The 7629-nt window shown below is 49.4% G+C and overlaps 1 long non-coding RNA gene across 1 annotated transcript in view; it reads left to right on the top strand.

Annotated features, from left to right (window-relative positions):
• The first annotated feature begins 401 nt into the window (after positions 1-401).
• Positions 402-7629, top strand: part of LOC146871568 (uncharacterized) — a 46995-nt gene continuing 39767 nt past the window's right edge. Inside the window, exon 1 of the long non-coding RNA XR_014959576.1 lies at positions 402-606. This is a non-coding gene — a long non-coding RNA (uncharacterized LOC146871568). The remainder of the gene's footprint in view (positions 607-7629) is intronic.

The following is a 7629-nucleotide window of genomic DNA, read 5'->3' as shown; positions in this document are numbered from 1 at the left end:
GTCACATTAATCAATTTAACTTATTACTGTACACCTGCTTCTGTGCTGTCCTCTCTCTCTCGTGCAGCCGCATGTGTTTTTCACATCTCCCGAGCAGCCGTCGTTTAAAAGTGCTGCTGAGTGTGGGACACTTAAACTGCCCTGAGCCCCGCCCCAGCCCAGAGGAGATTCTTATTCATTAAATATAACTATGTTAATGGCGGCACCGCACAGCGCGCCGCGGCTGCCTTAGCCACTTGCCTGTGGTGGGCGGGCCGGAGGACACTGGTTTGGGCTGGATTTTGGTGATGATGAGGTAGGGGCGGGCTGTGTGGCAACGTGCGCACTGCGCAGATTTTTTTCACATTGCAAATTTGCCACGTCTCAGGCCTCAGCATAACGGTTAACCACCGCAGCGTGCACCAGGCAGCTCACCACAAGTCATCGCGTCGTGGCGTTGTGAGGGCATCGAACAGCGGCCACATCCACTACAGTACTGTGTCTGGTAGTATTAAGCAGCACCAGGCAGGCCTAATCAGTTATTAAAGAAAGGCCGTGGGTGCGCCGTGAAACCAGTGTTAGTGTGTCCAGAGTCAGTCCCTGCCGGCCGGCCCACCACAGATAACGGTAAGACAAGTTAAGTACTAACTCGGTTAGTAGTACTCTGTACTGTACTAGTAAGTAGCTGCTACTAGCGATGCCAATATGCCTTGATCATTGCCTTGCCATAAAAACCAACGCTGCCTGCGTTTCATTTTGGAGTGTGGTGGTAGTGGGGGTGGTGTGACGGCTGTGACGACCTGACCGACGGTCACGGTCACCAGAATACCGTGGTGGTAGGGATGGCGGTCTGGCGGGGCAGCTAGCCTCCGTCTGCTCCAAATTGAAGATTCAGTTAATTTACACAAAGCAGGCAACAGGACCAGGCAAAACTCCTTCCACCATATTTAGGCCTTTCCTGCGCATGCTGGTGCCTCTGAACGTCCAGTAAGGGAGGGGGTGCCAGTCACATGACCGTGCATTTTGTGTGTGTGTGTGTGTGTGAGATGAGTGCATCAATCACACTGAGTACATACTTGACAACTCTTCAGTAATGTGTGCATACTATATACCTGACTGATTTGTTGTGTGTCCACCTTTTATCAATTGTGCTGTATCTATACAATATATCTCTTCAGCCATGTTAGGTGCATGTTGGATACCAAATTGATCATACCGTATATACAGGGGACGCACAAGTTTCATATGGTGTGCATGTTGCGTGTCTCAATCATAATACTGTATACACACTAGTTCCCTACTCATTCATACTGTGTGCACACTAGATAGCTTGGAAGCACGCTGTGTGCATGCTAGACACCTTGTCAATCAATGATTCACCTGATGATTATATTGTTGCACACTGGGTACTCCATTGATCACACTGTGCTGAGTGGCTACTTTGAAACCCATTTTGCGCGAACGCTTGGTGCCTCATTGATGACACTTTATGCAATCTTCAGTGTTGATTAATAGCGGGCGCTAAGAGGAGCTTAGAAGGGCCACCCTCAGTACTAATGGTGTTAGACCTCAAGCCGCTTTTGCGTCCAAGGATGGACATGCTGGAGACTGGGGGTTGGTGGAGGAGCTGGTGTTGATTCAAAGGAGATCCGCCTGTGGATGGAGCCAACTTTATCACTGAAAGTCAGATATTTATTTTTCGCACTTGTCAAAATTCATATAGATTTGGAGACATTTTGGACTGGTGTGCAATTTCGTGAAAACACATCAGCATTGATTGCAATCTCCTGCTGCACGTGACAACGGACCGCCGTTTTGGTTTAGTAACCGACCGTGATACCCCACTTCTTCCTCTCACCTGTAGACTGTTTAGGGCAAGCATAAGGCCTTCTGTTTCCTACACATTCTTCAGAACACCTAACGTTGATGGGTGTACTGTAAATCTGGCACTTGGTTTCACAGTCTCACTCGTGGACTCGTCTCAACTGCCCAATAACTTTAATGAAGTTTTAAAGAAGGAAGAAACCTTAAGGTGCACCCACAACAATCATCAACAGCAGGCCATGCAGAATGCTCCTTTATTTGATATGTGTTTGGGGGTCTGCGACATGTTAAGCCGTTACCAGAGGGCCCCTTTTACATGTACACCTGTCAAGCAAGTCCAGGCTCTGTTGTTCCTTTCCACTCGACAGACGGGTGTCAGAACAGCTGCTTAGTCCCTACTATGATGAGCGAACAGGAATAGCCTGTGGCTTAAACTCTTTATTTTTCTACACCAAGTTGAGCAGCTTGTGGTTTACTCGCTGTTCCTACAGCACTGGCAGATGTTTCTCTCTTCCATAGCTTAGAGTAACATTACTTGCTGCTTCTGCTTCACATTTTCTGCTCCGTTTTACTGACAGGGACAACTTTGTTTTTCGGTATGGTGTGTCCATAGGAGCGCCAAGGCACTGCCCCCTTGCGAGCCTGCAGTTGCGCATTATATATATATATATATATACAGAATTAAGGTGAATTTCATTATGGCCCAGCAGTGACTTCTATCACCACGGTGATGCCCGATGACGTACTGTGGACTGTTTCGAGCAAAATGATTGGTAGCCACCGTCGCAGCGATGACCACTGCTCTACGCATTGTCTTGCTGTTTTGCTGTAATGCTGTTGGAATGTAGATAGAAGCTTTGTTGTTCAAAGGAGTAGAGGTCTGGGGTTTTAGGCATGCAGAAAGGAGTGTCACCTTAGGAGCGTGTTGCTTTTTATAACAAAATTAGTGCGCATCAGTGGTTGGGAAGGTAGCAAGGGGAATTACCTTGTGGAGGTTTGGGAAGCAGAGGATTGAGAAGGTAGGTGTGCGTACTTAAGGGATCAATGCATAGTGTCTGGTGGAGTGGCAAGCATAAGAAAGCAGGCTGCCTGGCTTGTGATGAGATCCTTTACAGTTACGTTTCCAAGGTACCTGGCAGGAAATGCAAAGATGTCTGCATTGCTTCAAGTATCAGGTCGGGTTCTGGCTCAGATATTAGACTAGGTTGGGAAACACATTTAGGGATGCTGAAAGCTCTGATTTGCTGTGGTGTCCATGATTATTGGTCCTTGGTGTTCAACGTGTGGGTGCCGGAAACAAAAAAAATACTTATGTTTGGTGACTTTTTTTATGATCGATACTCTCTTCCACGGCAGAACAGATGAATGGTAGCAAGAGGGAGGTGAGTAATAACGTAGAAGATGCCAGTAGGGAGGAAAGGGTAGGAAGCAGAGAGAGAGACAGAGGTATTAAAGAGGGGTGAGCCGTGAGGTCACATACCAAGAGAGAGATGACAGAGTAAGAGATGGGTGAGGAGAGAAGGAAAGATATATAGAAAGGGTGTTGAGGGCGGGATAGGTAGACTAAAGAGAAACTAAAGTGAAGACAATCAGAGTTAGAGGTAGACAGGGGGGCGTGGCAGTGAGATTTAGAGAGAAAAATAGAAGCAAGAAGAGAGAAAATACTGGGGACTCTGCTACATTATGCTCCCAAACGGGGCATTATACGTCTGTGATTGTTCAACAACTGTGAGTGATATTTTTAATATATGGGACAACAAGGTTATGGTGAAAATCTGACTTCACAGTGCCAGTTGAGGAAGTGGGTGGAGCCAGTGTAGGAAGTGGGTGGAGCCATAGAAAAGTAGGTGTGGCTTTCGACAAAGATTTGAGCACCTGCACTTCAAATTTTACAAATTAAGCACTGGATCAACTCTGTAATTCTATCCAGGGAATCTCATCGTTCAATCCATTAATGTTTGAACGTAGTCGGAACACCCAACGTTGCTCTTTTCGGAACAGAGTGGTGGCATTCCAAGCAATATTTGCGTCCATGTAGGTTGGTCAATGGTGCGGCATTGTTCAATGAAATTATTACTCATTGTTGGGGGCGTGGCCAGGCTGCCGACCGTGATGGCCGCACGGCACTGAAGCCCCGCCGGGAAAACCGAAAAGCCTTCCTCATCCTACCTCACATCCGAGCGTGTCATGCGTCAAAATATCTGTCCCGACTGCAGAGAGACGCGCACATGCTGAGGTGCGGTCTGGCGGGCCCGTAACTTCGACAGCAGCTTGATGGCGGACAGGGAGTGCTGGAGGCGGGCGGTGAAGATCTGTGCACGGCGCAGCCTCGAGCGAGGCCACGCCCAATGAAGCTCCAGGCCTTGGCATCTTGTCATCGCAGCCCTTGCTGTGAGGCACCCAGCGAGCCCCGGCAGTAAAGAGGTGGGTGCGTTCCTGGATTACGCAACACGGGCCCGAGCAGCCCCCGGAGACCCCGCGGCAACAGGGGCCGCGGGTGAGCCTGGGGGTCAGCCAGTCAACTGGACAGGCCGGTTTGGAGGGGGCCGCCAGGATCTCGTGCCTGCCTTGCCAGACCGGAGGGAGATAATGGCACCGCCGTGGCCACGACCGAGGAGGCGCTACATAAAGTAATGGGGCAGCCATGCATTAGCAGTTAAGATGCCGGTATTGGGCGCCATTTCACTGCATCCTTCAATAAAGCTGCATTATTGCTGGGGGTGTGCAAGCAAAGATTACTGCTGTGTTGTGCCCTGCGAACTCTGCACAGGCCGGTGAGAGACAACGAGTTATATGAGAGTGCCCCGGCTGTCGCCATTTTGGGCCATGCATTACTGAACCTGGGCAACTGAGGGGTCGTTGATATCCTGTGGCCTGGTGGAATCTGTTGTGGCTGGCTCCCTCGGGTTTTCCTTCCGGCCTGGGGACGATCTGGCCCCCAACCAGCCTGGCAAGATCAGGGATGGGACGCAAAGACCCGAAACAAATATTGCTACAGTTCTGTAAACCGACAGAGAGACCAGTAAATTATGAAGGCACCATGGCTGAGGGCGGAGTGGAAGAGGCAGGCCCCAGCGACGCTCCAGCTGGATCTGGCGCGCTCTTGCTGGAATTGAGGGCCGCTTTCAAGGCGCTAGACAGCCGTTTCGATTCCCTTGAAAAGCGAATAGACACTATGGGAGTCAAACTTGATGCTCATGACAAGCGCCTGGATAACGCAGAGGGCAGGATTTCCAATCTGGAGGATGGGGCGGCCCAATCTATCAAGCGATTGGACAGTATGGAGAAGATCTATAAAGAAGTGGCCATAAAGAATGAAGATCTGGATGTGCGAAGTAGGCTCAACAATGTACACATTCTTGGGGTTCCAGAGTCAACCAATACAGGACGCATGGATTTATTTGTTGAAACTCTGCTCACAGACATTTTTGGAAGAGAGTCCTTCACCTCTAATTTTCTTGTAGAGCGTGCACACCGTTCACTTGGCCCACGGCCCAACCCAGGTTGCCCACCTAGGCCCATCATTACCCGCCTCCTAAATTTCGAGGAGAGAGACACTGCATTGAGACTGTCTAGAGAGCAGGGATCCATATCCTGGCAGGGCTGGACACTGTCACTCTTTCCTGACTTCACTGCTATGGTTCAGGACGTGATGCGTAAATATACTGGGGTCAAGACCACTCTTCGAAATCTGGGACTCAGATATGGCACAGGCGCGTCACTAGGGGTGTGCGGGGGGTGCGGACCGCACCGGGTGACACCCTCACATGGGGTGACACCAATCTGGTTACGCTGTGTTGGCTGCAGTGCTGGCCAAACTTTCTCCACTCTATCAATAGACAGCTCTCTGCAGCGCAGCCTCGCCTCTGCTTTATAATCAGGAGGAACCCCTTAGCCGGCCGCCGGGCCAAGATTATTATCCAATTAGGCTATAACAACGTGCGGTGACGTCGACGTTCGAAACACGTCACTCACGTGGCTCCCGCTAGTCCTTCCGGGTTTCCTGCCCAGGGTGCCTTAGTTCCTTCAGGTATGGCTCCTTCTTATTCTTAAAGATGGCCTTTTTAATCTATGGTTGATCGTTGCGCCTGTTCACTGCCTCCGTTGGTTCCGCCCTGCAGTATCCCCTAGGTACAAGTTCCACACAGTGAAGGGGGGGCTGCAGCACTTCAGCGAGATCTCACCGCCCCCGTCCCACATGTAATTCCCAGTAAAAGCAGCTGCCCGCTGTCCCGTGGTGGAGCAGCTGCTGAGGATAAAAAACGCCGGCGGCTCCCTGTTAGCACTCCGGTCGGGTCCCTTGCTGGCAGGGAGGCTTTAATCCCCAAAGAAATACCCCCACGACTCAGGCCCGGTTCTAGACCCTGGCCCACCCAAACAGGAGCCTTGGCCCTCGCAGTGAGGACTTGAAGGCAGGCTCGCAGCTTCCCGGGCACGCACACACACAGTTTTAGAGATTATTGCAGCCGCACCCGAGTACTTCACAGGTCTTTAAAAGACCATTTACATGTTAACGAGGCTTTGTTTATTTTTGCACCCCTTCATCTCCACATGGCAAAGGCGACAATGTTCTGCTGCGTGGATATTTCGTTTTCTATGCAGCGCAGGAGAAAATAAGTTTCTTTATTCCGATTCACCTTTCTTGACCCCTGCAGCTGTTTATCACATCAGGCTGTGACACAAAGTTTGACTCATAGAGTAGGTAAGAGAATGTGTTACTATTTAGTTTTTTTTTTTTTAATATGCACAGGCCCAGCAGGACACATACTTCGTGAGTGGTTGGTTTAAACAGTTTTGATCATTATCATGGCCGATGCAGGACAACAATAGGACAATGCAAAATGCCCAGATAACGCTGGTGATTAATGATCCTGCTGGAGAGCAATCATTTGTCTGTTAGTAGTTTTTAAATGCAGATGAACTGTATTTTATGTGGAAGCTCAGTGGGTTACTGCCTTTGTCACAGCGATCCTTGTGCTACTTGCAGTTCAGAAGTTACAATCCTAACGTAGGACAATGACCAATGAACTGTCATCAAAGACCTGCATACAAACATGAATGGTATACTTACAACTTCGCTTTCTATTTTTGTGATATAGTTAGAACTTCCCCAGTCTTTCATTATTCTAATGCTGCTAAAATGAGTATGTTTGGGCAGATATACATTTGTATCAGTAAAGTTGACCCCTATGGAAATAATCTTTAAATCCTAAGGTTGTGTTTCCCCAGACTAAACCCTCTTTAAATATACTGCCCACCAGTATGGATGACATGTGATTCATACACCCTGTAATACTCATTGGTTTATGTGGCATTCCCTTTAGACTGATTTACATACTTGTATGATTCATTGTCTGTATAATGTGTGCGTGGTGTAAAGTACTGACACACACTACACTGATATGAGTAGCGCTGTACAACAAATGAAATGCATATGAGAGAGGGGCTACGTAAAGATGAGGGGCACTGTTGGAGGGTGGCAGTGAGGGAATCCGAGGAGGAGGTCAATAGGGGAGGGGCTATGGAGCGATGAGGGACACTGTTGGGGGGTGGCAGTGAGGGAATCCGAGGAGGAGGTCAATAGGGGGAGGGGCTACAGAGAGATGAGGGGCAGTGTTGGAGGGTGGCAGTGAGGGAATCCGAGGAGGAGGTCATAAGGGGGGGGCTATGGGGAGATGAGGGGCACTTGTGGCATGTGGCAGTGAGGGAATCAGAGGAGGAGGTCAATAGGGGGGCCATGGAGGGATGAGGGGCCCTGTTGGAAGGTGGTAGTAAAGGTATTTACGGAGAAAGAGGTTTTTAGTGCGGCGCCAAAAAAGACTTTCG

The sequence above is a fragment of the Triturus cristatus genome, chromosome 1_1 (genome assembly GCF_964204655.1).
Source record: "Triturus cristatus chromosome 1_1, aTriCri1.1, whole genome shotgun sequence".
Classification (NCBI taxonomy): Eukaryota; Metazoa; Chordata; class Amphibia; order Caudata; family Salamandridae; genus Triturus; species Triturus cristatus.
Note: the sequence above shows the minus strand (reverse complement) of the source record. Positions and strands in the feature narration are given on the sequence as shown.